Consider the following 23,672-nt stretch of genomic DNA (forward strand, 5'->3'; position numbering starts at 1 on the left):
TGATCTTATCTTTTGCTCACTGTCCCAGCAGCCCCACAGCAGAGTTCCTACTAATTGGCATGTGTGTTCCCATTGTTCCATCTCTCCAATGACCATGTCCTTCAACCAAAATATGTTTCATATACTTGAACACATCCCTAAGAAGTTTTGAGGCCACAAGATCAAAGACAAACCCTATATCATTCTTTTAGTGCTCGCTGTCCCTGCTGTCCCGCAGCCGCGTTAAGACCAGTTGGCATGTGTGTTCTCAATGAATCGCCACTCTAGTGGTCATGCCCTTTGATCATGGTGTATATGAAATATTTGCACACATCTCTGCAAGTTTTCTTGGTCATGTAAGCCACAATGCCCAAAATATAAGCATCATCGTGTCGCTACTCCAGTCATGCCAACAGCCATGCAGTACCATCTTGCAATCTTGTTCCCTGGCTATCTGATAGCCAAAACATCATGTTCTTTTGCCACAACATACTCCATACAGTCCACAAGAAGCCCACAAAAATGATCTCAATTTGGTGCTGCTAAGACCATGTTCCTTGTAATCATAACCACCACTGTCCGCCACTGGGTTTGCTCAACCGGTGTGCAAATCGCCATCATCGTGCTTCCCTTTTATGTAACATTTCATCAGTGCAGCCACTAGTCATAATATGTTCCATATATCCTCTTCACAAATTTATAGTCATCAACAAATTATCTATAGATCCTTGTGCTCCATAAATCTTCCAGCCATGTTCATCATGTTTATTCATTCCTATCATTTATCAAACCTTCCAACTTCTACCATTGAACATCCATGCCTCTTTAAACCATAGCTTTGTTTAGTTGTTTTTGTGCTCAAACATTCATAGTTGCAAGTTCTACGTGTTTAAAACCTTTTATCCTATTTTGTGATGCTTGGTGTACTGTTTTTGGGTTCTTGTGGTGCTTGTACTGGTTGTTGCTATTGTTAGAAGAGGAGCTCTACAAGGATGATCAAGAAGTTGGAAGTTGCATACCAAGCAATTGGAAGGCAAGTGTAACATGAGTTCCCTTGTTACCTAATAAACTATTTAATCACCTCTTCATGTGCATGTGTCTAATATGATAAACCCCGAAGGACTTTGCCTAGAACTATTGTATCTTGTATCCTTGTTTACCCTAGGGTTATGCATATGGGTAGTTTGCTTAGTTTGTAATCACCAAACTGTATAATATTAATACTGATTAATGATTATGGAATCAATATTACAATGATGCTTTCTAGGAACATGGATATCTGGGGGCTAGAGCATTTGGCCTTTTGGGTGCTCTAGTCTGCCCTCCGTAAGGACTGAATCTTAAAGCGGCAACCCAGGATTGACAGTACAACTATGAGAATCACATGGCTCTGATCTTAATCAAGTATCTAGTATGTCTCTAGCTTGTTAGTGGTTACCAAAAGGCACAAGAGGGGGTTGCCTCGTGGTGTATAGTTTTGCTCCTACCTTGGTGTGTACAGTGCCGCGACCACATGTGCCTCTTGGAGGAGGTCTCTATGAACACTTGCCGCTGAAACCTCGCGGCCACTAACTAGTTAGAATTTCTAGTGAAAGGTTACGTAGTGATCCCTGCAGACTTACCTTGGAAGTGAGTCAAGAGGTTGGCCCCCTTGGGCAAAGGGCAATCACGACTCATGGGTAAAGATGTACATACTCTGCAGAGTTATAAAAACTGATATATCAGCCGTGCTCTCGGTCAAGAGCGGCCTGGATCCTTTTCGAGATAGATGGTTCTATGGATGGTTTGGGTGATGAGTAATGTTGATGTTAATTATACTTCTCACCTTGGGAGCTTAAGCATAACCTAGCAACATAGGTCTAATAATAAGATATATGACCAACTAAAAATGCTTATCGTAGTCAAACCAAGTCAAGCCTTTTGAGCTTTGCATCCCCTCTTGTTATACTTGCTGAGCATGGTGCACTCACACTTGCTTTACATTCAACAATCAAAAATCCCAGATGGGTACCAGATGGTGACTCAAAGGTGGAGTTCCCTAAGACGTTCTAGGAGTACTAGGCGAGTGTACCCCCAGTCAACAATCCCTGTGGAAAATGGAGACCCAAAGTGAAGATTAGAATTAGTTTCCGCTATGCTTTGTAATAGATGTAAGCCATGTTCTAACTATGTTCCGATATATAATAAAGCATTGTTCTTGATATTCTCCATATTTATCGCTATATGTGTCGTGTGGTCATCCTGGGCACACATATAGTTAGCGCTTGGTCTTCTTTGTAAAACTAGGTGCGACAATGAGCTACGTCTTCCCAGGTCGATATTGAAAGTTTTCCTGCAGTGGTTAGTCCGACAAAATATCCAATATCTACTATAGCATACTATCGGCTCAAAAATCAACCTAGACACCATGTCTAATTTGATTTAGGAGGGCATTTTAACCTAAGCACCATGCTTAATTTAAAATCCCTTGGAAGTAAGATCATCATTCCTAAACTAAGCACCATGCTTAATTAAGAGATAAATGAAACTAGTCCAAACCTAGAGATATACTAAAGCAAATGTAGGAGCATGAGAGCATTTATTGAGATCTACTCAAGTGGAGATGAAGTAGTGTGATTAGTATTTAACAAATTGAGCATGTCCCAAAGGTAGGGACAACCAACATAGCAACATGGCAAAGGATGTTTTTATGTAAAGTACTCCCCCAAGCTAGAATTTTGCAAAATTCAAGTTTGAATTTAATTCAAGGTTGTATGATGATTGGTTGGACATACCTTGTGCTTGTCATTCATCCAATCTTCTTGCTCCAATCCTGGAAAGGTTAGTGACAAGAATACCCGAAGGAATATTTTTACAATTATCCTTATATGCTCAATACACAAGGTAATATTGTAAATAATTAAAAGCTCATGTTACGATCTGATCAGTGCTTATTTTAGGACACTAAGCTTGTCCTAGGGAAACCATCAATTTATGTTGGCGAAGTGGTTTCCCCTCCGACGCTGACCTATATCAAGATCAACTCAATGAGATCAGCAATATTTATTATAGACATATACATCGACAACCGCCCTTTTAAAGTTTTTATAAATAGAAAGGAAGAGGGGGTTGGAGATCTCAAATGTGGTGATGTTGGAGAGACCAATAGAATGGGAAGATGTTGCATATGAGCATGGAGTAAACGAAGTGGCTATGAAATAAATTCCATGCTCATTAATGCTATCTTCGTCTCCAATCTGAATGTTTGGAGTTTCTCCTAGATTGGTCTCACCTATGTCCTCTTATGTAGTTGGATGAATCTCATCTTCAAAGGGAGTCAAGAACTCACCATTTGAAATTGAGCCAAAGTTAGAACCCATTAAGGCTTCTTCCTTGTCCATCCATTCTACACATTCTAGCCATTTAGAACTTGTGATCAGGAAAGGGGAGGTGTTAGAATTTTCTATATGGCTTAGCTCTCCTTCTGTGACATTACTTGACATGTCATCCTCATTGTCTTTATGACTCCTATGGTTTGATCGTCTTGATGGATTGCTAGGATCATCATGAGACTGAAAAGGAGAGGGATAAGAGGGGTCTCTAAGGTCAAGGATGAATTTCGAATTTGTGAACATGGAAGGGGAGCAGATAGAATATTCTATATGGTTTAGCTCTCCTTCACTTGCTATGTCATCCTTGACTTCTTCATAATAGGAACCAGGACATTCTCTAAGAGAATCATTATTGCAAGGATTTGAATTATCCCTGCTTGAAGGTCTCTTATGGAACCAGAAGTCTAAACCATCAGCATCTGAAAGATTTATGGTCAGAATTCCTTCCTCCCTTGGAGAATTTTGGGGTATTGATGGTTTAGGATCGAGAGCTAAAGTTTGGGATTGAAGTGGTTGTGATCTGGCTATTGAAACTTCTTCTAATTGTCTAGGAACTGGTTCTTTCTCTTTCTCAGGGATATAAATGCTAGGAAACTTTCCACTCAATGAATCAATTAAATCCCCAGCTTCACTAGCAGGTAGGTGATAGAAGGATCCTCTAGAGGCTATATTCAGGGTTTGCTTATTTCCCTACTAAGGCCCTCAAAAAAGTGAATTAGAAGAACTTCTTCTGGAATAGAAAGCTTTGGGCCAGTGAGAGTAAGGTTAATAAAGCGGTCCCATGATTTGCCAAGAGATTCTTCTTCCAGTAGTCTAAAAGAAATAATCTCACGCCGAAGTTCCACCACTTTGGAGATTGGAAAATATTTAAAAAGAAAACTATTATATAACTCCTTCCAATCTCCATGAACACTCCCTACTTTGAGTTTGTACCAATGTCTAGCTTTTCCTGTTAAAGAGAACAGAAAGAGCTTCCATTTAAGGGTCTCATCGGACATGCCTTCTATGCGAAGGAGGTCACAGACTCAATAAAACTCTCTTAGGTGTGTGTATGGGTTTTCTTCACCTTCTCCCGAGAAAGGTTGTTTTTGAACAAATTCTATGTATTCGGGGTCTATCTCAAATCTAGATGCTATGATAGGCTTTGAAGATTCTGGTGGTTCGAGATGTGTGCCCGTAGGTCTATGAAATTCATAGATAGACATGTTTGAATTCATGATAGACCAGAAATCAAGGATTAGATAAAAAGAAAGAATAGTAGAGATGAGGCAAAGGATAAAAGGAGATATATTTTTTTTATTATTTTTTTAGAAAATGATTAAGCTAGTTCGTAGTCAACTCAGCAACCGTTTCCCCGGCAATGGCGCCAAAAATGCTTGTTGACACTTGCTAACACCACTTGAATACTTGGTTGTCATCCCCAGCATGGCACTAGAGTGTACTATGGTATTTATATGCACACAGATAAATCCGCAAGCGCACGGATACCGTTGTAGCTTTTACTCGGTTAAAGGTTTTATCGTATCCACAGGGAAACGGGAGAACTGATCTATGCTCTAACTTAACCTAGATAGATAAGTAGGTGTAAATGGGAAAGATGGTTGAATTGAATAAGAACAATATTAAAGGTAAGATAACAATGGGTGATAATATGGGAATATAGAGTAGAGCAATCAAATATATGGGCGATGGTAGGAGAATAGAGAGGATAACTATGGTTTCTCTACTTCAAAGGGGTATGTCTATGTCTGGGACGAACCACATGATAAGAGTACACCACAAAAGATGTTTATCCATAGGCCGATAAACCCTACCAGTCCTGCTAACAGGAGGTGGACTACAGGGGACCATCATAACTGTCACCTACGTGGCCTACCACACAATCCGGCTAGACAGGGGATATCCACAAGTAATCTAGGTCTAAGCACCACGCTTACACCTATACTACAACTCTCACCTATAGTGTCCTATAGATTAAAGTACTCAAAAGAGTTGTGAACGAGAACATACATGGATAGTAATTGCATAATGAAATAAGAAGTAGATTACCAGAGTCATCCCATGAGCAAGTTTGATTAGAGCTTGATCATGGCGAAGTACAACTGGAGGAAGAACCGACAGGCCGGCCTCTCCTCCAATCCTCCCTCGCTCTCCATCTCGCTACTATCTAGATCTACTCTAGTTTAGAGAAGAGAGGAGAGCTCTCATCTCCAAACCCTAGCTTTTGCTCTGTCTATGAATAATGAATAGGGATCAAGGGGTGCCTCCTCCATGGGCCAGGGGATCTGCTTATGTAGTCCCTCCAAATGAATATGGACCGTCGAATCAAACTGACATTAATCACACGGTTTTCCTTGATCCTTTAGGTCGGTGGAGCATAATCCGCGAGGTTGGTTCTGATTGGTTCCTGTAGCTGGGCGGGCGCCCAAGGGGGAGGGCGGGCGCCCTGCCCCCGACCCCGCTCGGCTTCCCGTTTGTTCCCGTGGCTTCTGGAGTCTTCTAGATGATAGAAAATTGCACGGCACATTAATATCTCTATGTAAACCCGACATGTGGGCCTTTCCTCCATAGTTCCTGATAAACCCCTGCAGAAATAGACAAACACCAAAACTCGTGGAATTCTGTCAGATAAAACCCTAAGTCTGGGTGTTGGTTGCATTTGGATCCTTTTCTCTATTTATTTGTTGATTATATTTGATACTTAAGGACCGTCAACAACAGTTAATGCCACAGCCGCATTCACCAACTGCAACAGAGCCGCACGTCCCGTCTTGTGCTTTTCGTCATCTTCGTCATCGTCTTTGGACCCTCCCTCTAGAGCAGGCCTCGACGGCCGCCTGTTCGCCGGCCGCCGTCCCACTCGCCGAAGGGAAGGGGAGAGTTTCAGACGACCCATCCACGCTTGGACTAGGTTAGCAACTGAGCTAAGCATACACTTGATTATTAAGCATCACAATAATAACCATATCCGGATTATCACCTAGCCATTATCATTGTCATCATAACCATTAAGTATCTTTAGTGAATTCTACGTTGCCGCTGCTTGAGTCAAGTTCTCACTATCTGGGAGAGACGGCAATTCAAATCAATTCCTATCCAGTTGGAGGGGTATTCCTAGCACTCACCCAACCATACCTCGCAAGGGCAGCTCGGATCACCTTTAGCACAACTCCAGACCAATTCGTGGGTCCGTACAGCGCCGCACCCCTAGGGACCGCCAATCTACCAGGGTCAGGACTCTAACCTGACACCTCGGTCTTACGCCATTGACTCCCCACACATCCTTGCTACCAACCGGGGTGCGCACTTAAACCGAACGGGGTATTCGGCCAGAGATGCACTCGTAGGCTTCACGGTCGGAACGACTTATCCGGCCAACTAAGTGTTAGGCATGCGTTCAACATGACACTGTTGATGGTCCTTAAGTATTAAATTTAATTATCAAATAAACAAAGAAAAGGATCTAAATGAAATCAACATCCAGACTTAGGGTTTTATCTGACAGAATTCCACGAGTTTTGGTGTTTGTCTATTTCTGCAGGGGGTTATCAGGAAATAAGGAAGAAGGGCCCACACGTCGGGATTACATAGAGATATCAACGTGCCACGCAATTATCTTACATCTATAAGTCTCCCAAAGCCACGGGAAGGAAGCGGAGGCCGAACGGTGCCAGGCACTGGGCGCCCGCCCAGTTGACCTAGGGGCCCGCCCCCTCCTGGAGTCCAAATAGGACTCTCTTTCGGGAAAGATCTCCACCGACCTAAAGGATCAAGGATAACCGTTCAATCAATGTCGGTTTGATCCAACGGTCCATATTCACTTGAAGGGACTATAAAACCATTCCCCCTGGCCCTTGGAGGAGAGAGCCTCTCAACCCTAATTCATTATTCTCAAGGGAGAAGAAGCCTCTGATCAAGCCTAGAGCCACCACATCATTTAGACATCTATATTAGCATAGCTACATAGGATTAGAACTAGAAGGAGTCAATCTTCGATTGGTTTCCGGATCTGTCAAGAGGATTCTTGGTAATTCTCTAATTATTCTTCTAATTGTTCATCTTTGTTCTTCAATATTATGAATATGACTCTACTTCAATATATTGCTTATGACTTTGCTCTACTTGCTTATACTCAAGATTATATTGTTCTTAGTTTATCATAGCTATATACTTGGCTTAGTTAGATTGGATTTATATACATGTTTAGGATCGTATAGCGTTTATCCATTGGATCCATGGGTAAATGATAGATATTGTGTAGGCGTGGTGCTTATACCATATTTATCTGCGATTGTACCCAATATGCCAGATCGTGGGGTAGTTCGTGATAGTGACAGCTTCATTGATTCTTATATAGTCCCCCTCTCGTGTATTGGGCTGGCAGAGCAACATTATTACAGGGAAGTGATTGCTATGTTTCTCATTTACCTTGTTAATATCACTATGCATGGGCGTAATCTTGTCTTGCAATGATTGCTAAGTATGCTTGCACTAACTATGATAATGCTAGACTATATAGTTGAGAATAACTTAGGAAATATTCTTGTAGTTCGTTCTAATACCATGCTAATGACTTTCTAGAGTATCTAATTGAGGTGCTTATCATATTTATTATGTGGCTAGTTATGCTGATCAGATTAATTATCTTTGTCACTATTGATTACTTTATATATCCTTTATGTCACACTTTCCCCTGTATGAAAGAGTTAGATAAATGTTCTCAGTTATACATGCAATGATAGATACTCAATTCTCATATTCTATTCTATAATCAACATTGATGGTTACTAATCCCTTCCTAGTGGTAAAAATATAAATAACGATACCTGGAATACTTCCCGGTTAAAATGCTACATCGGTATTAATCTGTGCGCTTGGAGATCCCATTCATTGTTTATTTAGAAGAGCAATTGCATATTTCAATACCGCGTCTCTCATGTCATACTGGGGATGACAACTTGGCTTAAGTGGTATGAGAGATAGGTTTGGCATTTTTGGCACCGTTATCAGAATTAGAAAACTAAGTCTACTTTTGGTAATGATGTTAACAATACCCAACAAGCATTTTTGAAGCCGTTGCCGGGGAAGGTTGATTACTAATCAGGAATGGATATAGGATTTTGAGTTATCATTCGCATCACTAATATGATTGAGCTTATGTATTCTCTCATACAGTTTTACCCTGATATTTTTCTATTTTTATCTTATGCAGGGGAATGTATGAATAGAAGACATCTTCCAGGAAATTTTGTGGACAATCCTGAAGCATTATTCAGAAAAACTAGAGCCAACCTCAAGAAGAGATCATCAACACTTCAGCAAGAAGCTTCATCCAATCAAGAAGATGACCGGAACTTGTCTTCAGAATTCGAAGCCATGGCGAACAAATTGATCCGCGAGTTCTCAGCTCCCACTACGGACAACATCCGTACTGGACCTGCTGTAGAGATCGATGGCAACTTTGAGCTCAAGCCTGGACTAATCAACATGGTGCAATCAAACCAATTCTGTGGGAAGGCACACGAAGATGCTAGTGCTCATCTCCAATACTTCCTGGAGATTTGCAACACATTCACCATATCAGGAGTCCCTAGAGATGCTATACTACTTCGCCTCTTCCCATTCTCACTGTCAGGGAGAGCGAAGCAGTGGTTTTACGCTACAAAGGAGAAGAATACTATGTGGGCACTCTGCTCAACAAACTTTCAGGATAAGTTCTTTCCCATGGGAAAACCAATGCTCTCTGTGGGAAGATTACAAGTTTTCAGCAACAACATGACGAATCTGTTCCAGAAGCATGGGAGCGCTTCCAAGACTACATCCTAGAATGTCCCCATCATGGAATGGAGAGCTAGCTACTGATGCAGACGTTTTATCATGGGCTCGGCAACAGTGCCCGAGAGACCATGGATGCTGCAGTTGGAGGAGCATTCGTATCACTTACCATATGACAAGCCACAGCTCTTGTGGAGAAGATGGCGTCCAACCAAAGCTGGAATGAAGAGAGGACCAAGAGACGCAAGAGAGGTGGAGGTATGCATCAGCTCCAGGAGGTAGATATGCTGTCTGCAAAGCTAGACCTGCTCATGAAGAAGCTCGATGATAGAGCTGGAGATAAGAATGAAGTTATGCACATCTACGACTCTCACATGACTTGTGAGGAGTGTGGAGATACTGAACACTCAGGCAATCACTACCCTGAGATACTTGAGGATGTGAACAACATCAACAACAACAACTACTACTACTACTATAACCGTCCTCAGCAAAATCAAGGTTGGAATTAATAGAGGCCTAACTACTCAGGTAATTATCAAGGTAACAATTCTAACAATAATAATAATTTTCCACCTCTGAGAGAGTTAGTGTCTAATCAAGGGAAGCTAATGGATAACCTATCTAAGAAATTGGCATCAAATGATAAAATGCTAGAAAATATAAATAATAGAATGGATAATTTCTCTACTGCCATCAAGAATCAAATTAGCTTTAATAAAATGATTGAATCTCAGTTAAATCAAATAGCTGCTGCTGTTCCTACTACTAACCCCGGTATACCATCACAACCGGAAGGATTAGAATCTGCAAATCTTGTAGACATGTTTGATGTAGGTAATTGGAGTAACCCCGTCACTGAATTCACTACTGACCTTCTGCCGGTCAAGAGAGGCGATCCAGGACGCCCCGTCATCCCGATCTCCATCGGCATGGTGGACATCCCAGAAGCACTCTGCGACTTTGGCTCCAGCGTCAACATTATACCCAGGGTACTCTATGAAAAATTCTTTACATATCCTTTATTAGAAACAACCATGTGTTTGCAGTTTGCAGATCAGGCGTTAACTTTCCCCAAGGGAATATTGAAGAATCTTTGTGTCCGAGTTGGCACCTTGTATGCCCTAGCAGACTTCGTGGTGATAGAGACCGGTAATGATGAGAGGGCACCCATTATCTTAGGGAGGCTATTCTTAAACACCTCGGGAGCTGTCATCTATGCTAGTGCTGCCAAGATCAGTTTCTACATCAAAGGGAGAAAATAGACATTTTTCTTCAAGAACAAGACTACACAAATTCCAGATCAATCTCGACATGAATCAAGGAAGAGGACCAACAGGAGGAACAGGAACAAGCAAGTGTGGACCGAGTTCAGCTAAGATGGTCACTGCAGTTCAAGGAGGTCAAGATCATCAACTTAAGTCACAATTTCTGACCAAGAAGGACGACCCAGGAATGCCAAGCATCTATTGCTCCATAAATGGATACAACTTCTACAAGACGTTTTGCGACACCGGATCGGGCGTCAACATAATGGCCGCAGTCACCTATCGGCTCCTGTTCGGAACCATGCCCTTAAAACCAACATACATTCAGCTCCAGATGGCAGATCACACATTTCGAGAAGTTAAAGGAATAGTAACTGATGTCCCTGTCAAAATAGACGATCATTTTGTCTACACAGACTTTCGGGTTGTTGACATGGGAGAAGACGAATACGATCCACCCATCATCCTTGGAAGACCGTTCCTCAGCACCATTAAAGCAATCATCTACATTGGAACTGGAGAAGTCCATATGCACTTCCCCTTAGAGAAGTTACGCCGCTATTTTGCTGACCCTAACTATATCGTGGAAGACTCTAAACAGGTCAGAAAACGACGTAACCGCAACCAGAGGAGGGAAATCATCAAAGACAGATGGGCAGACTACGAAGGAGAAGTGATAAGATCAGAATACGTACAGTTTAAACAGAATTATCCAGAGGAGACCGTAGCACCGAGTCGGGTGTGGAGAGAGAAGATAACTATACATGAAGAAGAGGCGCTGCCGGAAGTACTGACTCTGCCACCCAACGAATCCTAGGACAACTAAAGAAAATGGAGAGTCCTGTTTGGAGGACTTAAAAACACTGAATGCCTTGCCAAGAGGTAAACTTGGTAGTTATCCTTTCTCTTTCAATTATTTAAAATAGTTTACTTAATTAGTTATATTTATACTATCCTAAAAAGAAAATAAAAAAGATAAAAAAAAGTAAGCCCCATGTGAGTATACGAGTGGCATGAAACCCATAATTACATTCACTGTGGTGGCATAAAAATAAAATAAATATTTCTTTTCTGCACTATAAAATAAAAATATAAAAAAATAGAGAGTAAGATTGAGGAGACTCAACATGATAAAGGTGTCGAGGATATCAGTAAGGGGTACCCTAACTGATATGCATGTCGAGAACATCCGTACGCAAGTCGAGGCCCCCAACTCGACGCCCTGCCTAGTCATACGCACAGTCCTCAACGACTGTGGCCTCGAACACGGAAATAAGTGTCCTGCGAATCGATCGACGCTCGAGCGCCGGCTACCGTCGAATACGGAAGTAGGCTCGTATGAACCGGAAGGCCTCGAGCACAAGGACGTCGCCCGCCGCCTGACACAGGCGTAGGGATCAGGGGCATTTAATGCGCCTGCAGTGTTCTCACCTAACCCGACAGTCACGAGAAGCGTGATAGGAGACCAGCACCCGTCCTGTCGTCCCTTTTACAGCTTTCCCCACCAAACCAGCAGCTTTCCCCACCAAACTAGCCAGAGCATGGCAGAGTACAGAGAGCGAGTCGAGACGTCTAATCACGACCCCCCTCGAGACGCCCAAAGTCAGCGCTCTGGCCCGTGAGTCGTTACATGGCACCGGACCATTGAGTAAGACATGTTCCTTTCCCAAGAAGGATCGGGCGACGATTGACGGCACGCCAACCACTGCGACGGAGTTGCTGTCACAACGTACAAGCGTGCTACGTATAATCTAGTCCGGAACGACGTGCAGGAGTAGGATTCAGGGGGCACGCGTAATCATCATCAAAGTACCAAGACAAGACGGCTCGGGACCACGCCGGTACATAGGTCTCGAGTAGGTCAACGCGCCATACCTCTTTCGACCCCTACTCTGACATTTATACATGTACCCTGGGCCTCTCCTTGAAACTATAAAAGGGGAGGTCCGGGAGCGAGCAAAGACACGCGACACAACACAAGTCATACGCAGTAGAGCAACTCACTCCATCTCCATTCATACCACGCTTGTATTCACCCCTGTACAAGCACTTAGGTGCAGAATAATACAATCTCTCCCCCCCGCTGGATGTAGGGCCCTCTCTTGCCCGAACCAAAATAAATATTTGTGTCTTTTTGCATCACCATCTGGAAAAGGGAGCACGCATACAAGTTTTACTCGTTGGTGTGACCCCCCGGGGGGAAAACACCGACAGTTGGCGCGCCAAGTAGGGGTCCTGTGTGTTTTTCACCAATTTCCCATCTCTTTCCAGATGGCCACCCATGTTTCGCCGATTCCGCGCTCCACGGTGATTTGGTTCGGGAGCCTCGAGTTCATGTCTACCGGTTTCGGCTACGACATGATCCTGCTCTCGGTCAAAGGACCGGGAGGAGCTCACGTCGCACCAGCACGACCGAGAGCCCCGAGACGGCCTCGCCACTGTTGACACTTGCTAACACCACTTGAATACTAGGTTGTCATCCCCAGCATGGCACTAGAGTGTACTATGGTATTTATACGCACACAGATAATCTGCAAGCGCACGGATACTGTTGAAGCTTTTACCCGGTTAAAGGTTTTATCGTATCCACAGGGAAACGGGAGAACCAACTACGCTCTAACTTAACCAAGATAGATAGATAGGTGTAAATAGAAAAGATGATAGAATCGAATAAGAACAATATTAAAGGTAAGATAACAGTGAGTGATAATATGGGAATAGAGAGTAGAGCAATTCTAGTATATGGGTGATGGTAGCAGAATAGAGAGGATAACTATGGTTTCTCTACTTCAAAGGGGTATGTCTATGTCTGGGACGAACCACGTGATAAGAGTACACCACAAAGGATGCTTATCCATAGGCCGATAAACCCTACCCGTCCTGCTAACGAGAGGTGGACTACAGAGGACCAACGTAACTGTCACCTACACGGCCTACCACACGATCCAGCTAGTCAGGGGATATCCACAAGTAATCTAGGTCTAAGCACCACGCTTACACCTATACTACAACTCTAACCTATAGGGTCCTATAGATTAGGAGTACTCAAAAGAGTTGTGAACCAGAACTTACATGATTAGTAATTGCATAATGAATTAGAAGTAGATTACCAGAGTCATCCCATGAGCAAGCTTGATTAGAGCTTGATCATGACGAAGTACAACCGGAGGAAAAACCGACAGGCCGGCCTCTCCTCTAATCCTCCTTCGCTCTCCATCTCGCTACTATCTAGATCTACTCTAGTTTAGAGAAGAGAGGAGAGCTCTCATCTCTAAACCCTAGCTTTTGCTCTGTCTATGAATAATGAATAATCATCAAGGGGGTTGCCTCCTCCAGGGGCCAGGGGGTCTGGTTTTATAGTCCCCTCAAGTGAACCTGGGCCGTCGGATCAAACCGACATTGATTGAACGGTTATTCTTGATCCTTTAGGTCGGTGGAGCATAATCCGCGAGATTGAGCGTGATTGGCTACAGGAGGTGGGCGGGCGCCTAGTAGGACAGGGCGGGCGCCCTGTCTCTGGCCCCGTTTCGCCTCCGCTTCGGTCTCGTGGCTTCTTGAGTCTTCTAGATGTAAGATAATTGCGCAGCACATTAATATCTTTACGTAATCCTGACATGTGGGCCTTTCTTCCATATTTCCTGATAACCCCCCTGCAGAAATAGACAAACACCAAAACTCGTGGAATTCTGTCAGATAAAACCCTAAGTCTTGATGTTGATTTCATTTGGATCCTTTTCTTTGTTTATTTAATAGTTAAATTTGATACTTAAGGACCGTCAACAAACTCCCCCAAGCTTACCTCTTGCTCGTCCCTAAGCAAGGATAGACTCAGCTATGGATCATAAGTTGTTGCAATATCTTTAAAAATTGACGGTACACATGCTTTTAAATGAGGTCTCATCTCTGAGTTAGAGTAAACTGTCAAGACTTAAAACTTACTTACTTTACCTTTCACCATGGGACTTGTAACCGTCACTTCTGTCTTGAGTAGTTAAAAGATAGAACAGTCTAGCCAAGTGCCATGTCTCTTATTCTTGATCAGCTATAGCTCTGGAGTTTTTGTAGATTTTCAAATAAAACTCAGAGATTCCTTGTATGACTCTCTAAATCTCTCTTTTGTGGTATTTCTGGATCCTTACCAAGGCAGTGATAGTATATGCCTTCTCTCAAGATATGTGGTATTTGTGGTATAAGGCATAGTGACATTGCCTTCTCTCTCACCCTACTCTTAATAAGGCTTTAATATCTGGAGCTCATAGGTGGGAGATAAAATATACATACTTACAAGACATTTATTGTATAGTCAAACCATGGATCCAAAGAAACAAATCAATAAGCCAAATCAAGATGTGCATGTGTGGCCAATGAATAGTGTATGGTGATGATGGTGATAACAATGGTGAAAGTCTAATTCTACTTTTGCTCTTATGAGGGGATACATACATTCCTTGCTTTTTGAAACTTTATAAGGAGAATGAGATGCTCTTCTTTTTCTTTTCTCTCAGATGGGTATCCTGTACCCCTAATTCTACTGTCGGACACTTGTCCATTTTTACCTCTCGTCTTACTTTTTTTTTCTTTCGAGGTTCCGGGCACTTGCCCCTTTTTATTTCCTCGTTTATTATTTTTTTCTTTTCTTTTTTTTTCAGAGAACTCATATCTTGAGATAATATAGCAAGTGGTAGTAGCAAGATAACTTGAGCATTTATTTCACAAGGAAAAAACACAGATGTTTTTGGCTATTCTCTACCGAATTAGGAGTAGAATATTTTTAGGTGATTCTGGAGATAGAAATGGATGGATATATGTGGATGGTACTTCCAGAGTAGAAGTAGCATATATATGAGTGAACGTGCAAGTGAATCTTGATTTAATCACATGACAAGCTCCTAAGGGTCTGCACAGCTTGACCACACTCAATGCTCATAACCAGTAAATAATAAATGTGTGGCTCAAAGTCTAGCAAGCATGTATATATGGCTGTGGTAGGAATTTAAACTCTCATCATACAGGAACTCATCATGCAACATTTTAAAGATTTTCAAAGATAAAATTCTCCAGAGTTCTAGCATTTCTAGGAACAGATAAACTGCAGCTCAACCTTCCTATATCTTATCCGTTAACAAGATCAAGATTTCATCCCACAAGTTTAGATCTAGAGCAAGCTTTAAATTATAACAGTTATGTCTAAACTTGAGAGAGAACTTTAAATTTGCAAATTAGGCAGAGCAACTATTCATCATATCCATGCTAGAGTTTTTATAGTTTATGTATTTTAATATTCTAATATAATATAAGTATAAAGATAGGTAGAAATACTTAGCGAGATAAATAGGGGTGCTCTCCCCCAAGCTGAATTTTGACGTAATATCTCTTGATGTAGCTAGCAGGTGGCAGAGGTGTATTTGAAAGGCAACAGCATTCTGACAGCGATTAGAATGTCCTCCGTCTACTAGTCTTCTTGATTCTTAAATTCTGTGGAGCTCAAATAGACAACAAATCTTGTGGAACTAATTAAGTGTTAGCATAAATATCTAGCCTTCATCACGTTGAGCTTCCTTAATAAATATTACTCCCTGTTTTTATATTTTTATTTTATAAAGTAGAAAAGAAATATTTATTTTATTTTTATGGCACCACAGTGAAGGTACTTATGGGTTTTATGCCACTCGTATACTCACATGGGGCTTAGTATTTTTTAACATTTTTATTTTCTTTTCAAGATAGCATGATTAACTAATAATCTATTTAAGGAAAGTAAATAATTAAATGGAAAAGGGAATGCAGAAAGGATAAATATGGATAACTACCAATCTTACCTTTCGGCGAGGGTTCAATGTTTTAAGTCTTCTTGTCAAGACTTCTCATCGTGTTCATTCTTTAGGTGCGTCATTTGATTCAGGTGCAGACCTTGACGTCTGCACCTTTTAATATGGTGTCACCCATGTTCTTCGTTTGCCCAGCAGTTCGAAGTGCGGTGTTAGCAGTATCTTGCTCAGTGTGTTTGTGCTCGTAGTGTACCTGCTCATAGAGACAAGGCAGAGATCAAGTGCATGGGCCCTGTTGGTGGAAAACACCAACAGAACCAAAAGTGTATTTGTTCTTCTCTAACCTTAAGCATAGTGAGCAAGACAAGTTGATGGATGATAAGTTCATGAGTGTAGCACTTATAACATTTGTCAGATCAGATCGCTCAACCTTATGGAAAGATAATCTATCTATGTATATGTCTTTTTCTTTATATCTCTCAATGATTGAATGTGTAACATTTTAGCTCATATGCTTAGGAGTGTGGGATCATGGAAGTAGTACTAAGAACAAGGATTAAAGGACTAAACATGTTGAATCAGTTGGGTTGGTTAATCTAGAGTTGTAAATCATACACGTTTATCTCTTTTATTTATATGAACGCCAGAACCAAGGAGAAGCTTATAAAAGTGATAGTCAAGTACCTTAGGATGTTACCTTGCTTGAAAAGTGATGGTACAGTATCACCTTGTGGAAGCTTTCCTTTCTTAGCGGTTGTGCATCGTGTTCGTGGCACCCTCCATGGATCATTTCTCTATGATGAATGAGCTATGTCCTTCTTGTGCAAATTGTTAAACTTCATGTGTCACTCTCTTCGTCTCTGATGTGAGTTTATCTCAGGACTTCCCAAATCGATATTGAAAGTTTTTCTGCAGTGGTTAGTCCGACAAAATATACCAATATCTACTCAAGCAGTTTTTTTTTAGTTCAATAACCAAACTAGACTCCATGTCTAATCAGATTAAGGAAGGCTATTTAACCTAAGCACCATGCTTAATTTAAATGCCAATGGAAGTATGACGAGTACTTCCAAACCAACACTTGCTAGTAAATAGACAAAGGTAGCATGACAGCATTTATAGAGATCTACTCAAGTGGAGATGAAGTAGTGTGATTAGTATTTCACAAATTGAGCATGTCTCAAAGGTAGGGACAACCAGCATAGCAACATGGCAAAGGATGTTTTTATGTAAAGTACTCCCCCAAGCTTGAATTTTGCAAAATTCAAGTTTGGATGAATTTAATTCAATGTTGTATGATGATTGGTTGGACATACCTTGTGCTTGCCATTCATCCGATCTTCTTGCTCCAATCCTAAAAAGGTTAGTGACAAGAATACCCGAAGGAATATTTTTTTTACAATTATCCTTATATGCTCAATACACAAGGTAATGTTGCAAATAATTAAAAGCTCATGTTACGATCTGATCAATGCTTATTTTAAGACACTAAGCTTGTCCTTGGGAAACCATCAGTTTATGTTGGCGAAGTGGTTTCCCCGCCGATGCCAACCTATATCTAGATCAACTCAACGAGATCTGCAATATTTATTATAGACATATGCATCGACAACCACCCTTTTAAAGTTTTTATAAATAGAAAGGAAGAGGGGGTTGGAGATCTCAAGTGTGGTGATGTCGGAGAGACCAATAGATTGGGAAGATGTTGCATATGAGCATGGAGTAAACGAAGTGGCTATGAAATAAATTCCATGCTCATTAATGTTATCTTCGTCTCCAATCTGAATGTTCGGAGTTTCTCCTGGATTGGTCTCACCTATGTCCTCTTCTATAGTTGGATGAATCCCATTTTCAAAGGGAGTCAAGAACTCACCATTTGAAATTGAGCCAAAGTCAGAACCTATTAAGGCTTCTTCCTTATCCATCCATTCTACACATTCTAGCCATTTAGAACTTGTGATCAAAATAGGGGAGGTGTTAGAATTTTCTATATGGCTTAGCTCTCCTTCTATGGCATTACTTGACATGCCATCCTTATGGTCTTCATGACTCCTATGGTTTGGTCGTCTTGGTGAATTGCTAGGATCATCATGAGACTGAAAAGAAGAGGGATAAGAGGGATCTCTAAGGTCAAGGATGGATTTAGAACTTGTGAACATGGAAGGGGAGTAGATAGAATTGTCTATATGGCTTAGCTCTCCTTCACTTGATATGTCATCCTCGACTTCTTCATGATAGGAACCAGGACATTCTCTAAGAGAAACATTATTGCAAGGATTTGAATTATCCCTGCTTGAAGGTCTCTTATAGAATCAGAAGTCTAAACCATCAGCATCTAAAAGATTTAAGGTCGGAATTCCTTCCTCCCTTGGAGAATTTTGGGGTATTGATGGTTTAGGATCGATAGCTAAAGTTTGGGATTGAAGTGGTTGTGATCTGGTTATCGAAACTTCTTCTTCTTGTCTAGGAACTGGTTCTTTCTCTTTCTCATTGATATAAAAGCTAGGAGACTTTCCACTCATTAAATCAATCAAATTCCAAGCTTCACTAGCGGATAGGTGGTGGAAAGATCCTCCAGAGGCCGCATGAAGGGTTTGCCTATTTTTCCAACTAAGGCCCTCAAAAAAGTGAATTAGAAGAACTTCTTCTGGAATAGAAAGTTTTGGGCCAGTGAGAGTAAGGTTAATAAAGCGGTCCCATGATTTGCCAAGAGATTCTTCTTCCAGTTGTCTAAAAGAAAGAATCTCACGACGAAGTTCCACCACTTTGGAGATTGGAAAATATTTAGAAAGAAAACTACTATATAACTCCTTCCAATCTCCATGAACACTCCCTACTTTGAGTTTATACCAATGTCTAGCTTTTCCCGTTAAAGAGAACGGAAAGAGCTTCAATTTAAGGGTCTCATCGGACATGCCTTCTATGCGAAGGAGGTCACAGACTCGATAAAACTCTCTTAGGTGTGTGTATGGGTTTTCCTCACCTTCTCCTGAGAAAGGTTGTTTTTGAATAAATTCTATGTATTCGGGGTCTATCTCAAAACTAGATGCTATGATAGGCTTTGAAGATTTTGGTGGTTCGAGATGTGTACCCATAGGTCTATGAAATTCATATATAGACATGTTTGAATTCATAATAGACCAGAGATCAAGGATTAGATAAGGAGAAAGAATAGCAGAGATGAGGCAAAGGATAAAAAGGAAAATATTTTTTTTTTATTTTTTATAAAATGATTAAACTAGTTCGTAGTCAACTCAGCAACCGTTTCCCCGGCAACGGCGCCAAAAATGCTTGTTGACACTTGCTAACACCACTTGAATACTAGGTTGTCATCCCCAGCATGGCACTAGAGTGTACTATGGTATTTATACGCACACAGATAATCCGCAAGCGCACGGATACCGTTGAAGCTTTTACCCGGTTAAAGGTTTTATCGTATCCATAGGGAAACGGGAGAACCAACTACGCTCTAACTTAACCAAGATAGATAGATAGGTGTAAATAGAAAAGATGATAGAATCGAATAAGAACAGTATTAAAGGTAAGATAACAGTGAGTGATAATATGGGAATAGAGAGTAGAGCAATTCTAGTATATGGGTGATGGTAGCAGAATAGAGAGGATAACTATGGTTTCTCTACTTCAAAGGGGTATGTCTATGTCTGGGACGAACCACGTGATAAGAGTACACCACAAAGGATGCTTATCCATAGGCCGATAAACCCTACCCGTCCTGCTAACGAGAGGTGGACTACAGAGGACCAACGTAACTGTCACCTACGCGGCCTACCACACGATCCAGCTAGTCAGGGGATATCCACAAGTAATCTAGGTCTAAGCACCACGCTTACACCTATACTACAACTCTAACCTATAGGGTCCTATAGATTAGAAGTACTCAAAAGAGTTGTGAACCAGAACATACATGATTAGTAATTGCATAATGAATTAGAAGTAGATTACCAGAGTCATCCCATGAGCAAGCTTGATTAGAGCTTGATCATGACGAAGTACAACCGGAGGAAGAACCGACAGGCCGGCCTCTCCTCTAATCCTCCTTCGCTCTCCATCTCGCTACTATCTAGATCTACTCTAGTTTAGAGAAGAGAGGAGAGCTCTCATCTCTAAACCCTAGCTTTTGCTCTGTCTATGAATAATGAATAATGATCAAGGGGGTTGCCTCCTCCAGGGGCCAGGGGGTCTGGTTTTATAGTCCCCTCAAGTGAACCTGGGCCGTCGGATCAAACCGACATTGATTGAACGGTTATTCTTGATCCTTTAGGTTGGTGGAGCATAATCCGCGAGATTGAGCGTGATTGGCTACAGGAGGTGGGCGGGCGCCCAGTAGGATAGGGCGGGCGCCCTGTCTCTGGCCCCGTTTCGCCTCCGCTTTGGTCTCGTGGCTTCTGGAGTCTTCTAGATGTAAGATAATTGCGCAGCACATTAATATCTTTACGTAATCCCGACATGTGGGCCTTTCTTCCATATTTCCTGATAACCCCCCTGCAGAAATAGACAAACACCAAAACTCATGGAATTCTGTCAGATAAAACCCTAAGTCTTGATGTTGATTTCATTTGGATCCTTTTCTTTGTTTATTTGATAGTTAAATTTGATACTTAAGGACCGTCAACAGCCACCACGCCTCTCCGCACAAGAAAAGGCATGGACAGCGCCGCCATCACCCTTCTGCCTCATCGCGACCGCCAGTTCGTGCCAGGTGGGAGGTGATGCAGGAGCCGAGAGACCCGCGCCCTGAAACCACGGGTATGACGGCCCGACGCCATGAGAGCCGCACGACGACGACGGGAGACAGTGCACCCTACGCGCTCTCGCCCGACACGACACTACTTCCACACGGGTTATTCGCCATGAGAAGAGCGCTACCGTTCGGGCTAGATAACGCCACGACATCACTCGCCAGAACAATATGCCCAAACGCCCAGACGTACGTGGAAAGACCAATGGTCCTCCCACGTGACAATGGAGCACCGCCACAGACGTCCGAGCTGCCAGACTTCTCGCAGGTACGAGGCCTCCGCCGCCTAGGACCTGGACGATATACGATCACCTCCCTCAGGCAACGGCTCCTGGAGGAGGGACGTGGATGTTTCTACGCCGCCGAGCTGGACTCCGGCTCTCAGTCGGACAGTTGCGACCCTACTAGGGAATGCTTCCTTATCAACGGAGCGGTAGAAACAACCGACGAGACGCAGGACGCCATTGCTGGCGGTCGAGCCCCTGCAGCAAGAGAGGACCCCAGAACTCCTGGGAACGACGGACAGGTCGACCCCCCTGCAGCAAGAGAAGACAAAGCCACGCAACTTGCGCAACTGCGAGAGCTCAAGACAAAACTTGACGAAGACCGTGAGCGCCTCGTCCTACTCGAGCAAATCCTTGAGCAGGACCTACCATACCCACCTGGCGGAAGTGTCCGCAGAAGAGCTCGAGAGGTGCATCGATAGATCGTTGGGGATGGGGAGCCAGAACAACCTATCAGCCGCTTCCCCCGAGCGGGCCAGAACGTCGTGGCGGCAACAATGTTCTTGTGTAACATGTCTGAGCCCTCAAACTCCCAAGCATGGTGCATTCGAGACGAGGTGCAGACTCTGCTCCAGGTGGCGGCAGTTCAGCAAGCCGAGAGCTCGGCCTCTCAACGCCGAGTTGCAGCCATAGAAAAGCGTGAGGAGCCGGCCCAGAACGAAAAAGAGGTGTCAGTCCATCAGCAGCCACCCCCTTGAGGGAAAAAGACAGCGCTCGTCCTCCACCACCCCATCGACAACCAACGACGACACGACGCACGACGCGACATCGACGAGAATCGTCGGTGACGGTATGGGGACGCAGAAGAGCGAGGTTACAGTGCCCACTAAGGTGGAGATACGACAGCGACGAGGACTGGATGGCCTCGGAACCACCGGGCCATCGGGTGTTCAGCCAAGCAATCCGCAGCACGCCGCTGCCCTGCCCATTTCGACCCCCGACCAGCATAGCCAAATACAACGGTGAGACCAAGCTAGAGCTGTGGCTGGTAGACTTCAGGCCTGTCAGCTAGGAGGCGCTCGAGGGGACGATCGAGCCATCATCTGCCAGCTACCACTTTTTCTCTCCGACACCGCCCGCAGATGGCTCGAGGAGCTCCCGGCCAATCAAATCCACGACTGGACCGACTTGGTCAGAGTACTCAAGGGCAACTTCAAAGGGACCTACATACAGCCCGGTAACTCGTGGGACTTCAGCAAGTGCAAGTAGAAGTCAGGAGAAACTCTTCGAGAGTATGCTCGACGCTTCTCGAAGCAGCGCACCGAGCTGCCGCACATCCCTGACCACGACGTCATACTGGCCTTCGTCTCAGGCACCACCAGCCGAGATCTGGTGCGGGAGTTAGGCCGAAATCGCCCTCAGACCGTCGACGAGCTGATGGATGTAGTGGCCAACTACGCCGCAGGGGAAGAAGCGGTCGGTGCCTTCTTCAGCCATGAAGGAGGAAAAGGCGAGTCGCCCGCCGACGACGATGAGGGTCCTAGTCGAGGGCCCAAGAAGAACAAGAAGAAGAAGAAAGCACGACCGTTCCAGCGGGAAGCCCTCGTCGACGATCTCGACGCCGCCATGGAACGCAAGAGGCCTCGAGGACCCCCAGAGGAAGCCATCTTTGAGAAAATGCTAAAGGAGCCCTGCCCTTATCATAAGGGAGGGGCAAACCACAAGCTCGAAGACTGTTGTATGTTGAAGAAGCACTTCAACGGTCTAGGTTTCAAGAAGGACGACTAGAAGAAAGAGAAAAATGGCGACAAGGGGGACGACAAAGACGACGAAGGTTTCCCTGCCGTCCATGACTGCTACATGATCTACGATGGGCCCTCGACGCAGCTGACCACTGTTGACGGTCCTTAAGTATCAAATTTAATTATCAAATAAACAAAGAAAAGGATCCAAATGAAATCAACATCTAGACTTAGGGTTTTATCTGACAGAATTCCACGAGTTTTGGTGTTTGTCTATTTCTGCAGGGGGTTATCAGGAAATAAGGAAGAAAGGCCCACATGTCGGGATTACATAGAGATATCAACGCACCGCACAATTTTCTACCATCTAGAAGACTCCAGAAGCCACGGGAAGGAAGCGGAGGCCGAAAGGGGCCAGGCCCAGGGCGCCCGCCCTGGTGACCTAGGCGCCCACCCACCTCTGGACGCCCTTCGGGACTCTCTTCGCACACGACGTTCCACCGACCTATTGGATCAAGGAAAACATAGTACCACCTCGCCTATCGACCCAAAAATGCATAGAGGAGGAGGACTATATAAGGAGACCCCCCTGGCCCCTGGAGAAGACAAGAAATTATCATAGAGATTGAGGGGTGCCCTCGAAGGAAAACCTCTTCTCTAATTAATATTTCTTTTTAGGCTTAGCAACCAATGTAAGGTAGAAATAGATCTTCTAGTCTCTACTAGATTGAGAGAGATAGAGTGGAGGTGTAGATTGGAGGAAGCCCGGCCTGTCGGTGTCTACTC

This window comes from Sorghum bicolor, chromosome 3, assembly GCF_000003195.3.
Source record: "Sorghum bicolor cultivar BTx623 chromosome 3, Sorghum_bicolor_NCBIv3, whole genome shotgun sequence".
In the NCBI taxonomy this organism is placed as follows: Eukaryota; Viridiplantae; Streptophyta; class Magnoliopsida; order Poales; family Poaceae; genus Sorghum; species Sorghum bicolor.